Source organism: Octopus bimaculoides, chromosome 17 (genome assembly GCF_001194135.2).
Source record: "Octopus bimaculoides isolate UCB-OBI-ISO-001 chromosome 17, ASM119413v2, whole genome shotgun sequence".
In the NCBI taxonomy this organism is placed as follows: domain Eukaryota; kingdom Metazoa; phylum Mollusca; class Cephalopoda; order Octopoda; family Octopodidae; genus Octopus; species Octopus bimaculoides.
Window position 1 is genome coordinate 1,854,447 of NC_068997.1, and position 785 is coordinate 1,855,231.

Genomic DNA, 785 nt, shown 5'->3' on the forward strand with positions numbered 1-785 from the left:
TATATATATATATATATATATATATATATATATATATATATATGCATATATAAACACTCGTCTACATGTGTGTGCGTGTGTTTGTGTGCGTGTGTGCGTGTACTGGAAAAAGGATATATGTATTTGCATCTGGACATTTTTCGCATCGGAGGTCGGCAATTGTCATACGCTGAGGACGGGTAAATACCCAGAAACTCTAGTCCGTACGTATCGCAGATCAAGATGGGAAGGATGACTTCCCTTTGCAAATACAGGCAGGGCACAGATGTGTGTCGATAGCCAGCTGGAGGAGATGTTCTCCTGGGGCTAAAAGCAACAGTAACATCCACCCTTAGGGGTTAGCCACATTTAAGTGGCAAATATACTTCACCTATATATATATAATTTGAGTGGAGGCAATACGAGCGGAAAACTGGAGGGACATGACCTATTATCCAGCAGAATATACAATATATATGCACACATCTACATTAATAAAGCGGCATAAAAGCTCAACATAACAAAAGTATTAATAAGATACAAGCATATAGACATATGCATATTTTTATAAGCCCGCAAATATCTAAACATATTTTTATACCGCTTTATTAATGTCGAAGTAAGTGTGCATATGTATTGTATATTCTGCTGGATAATACGTCATGTCCTTCTACTTTTCCGCTCGTATTGCCTCCACTCAAATTATAAATTGGAACTTAGCTCAACTTGAGCACTTCGAGTCTAGCCTGTCTACGAGTATTGTTAATTAATAACAATATCAATAAATTAATATAATTTATATATAT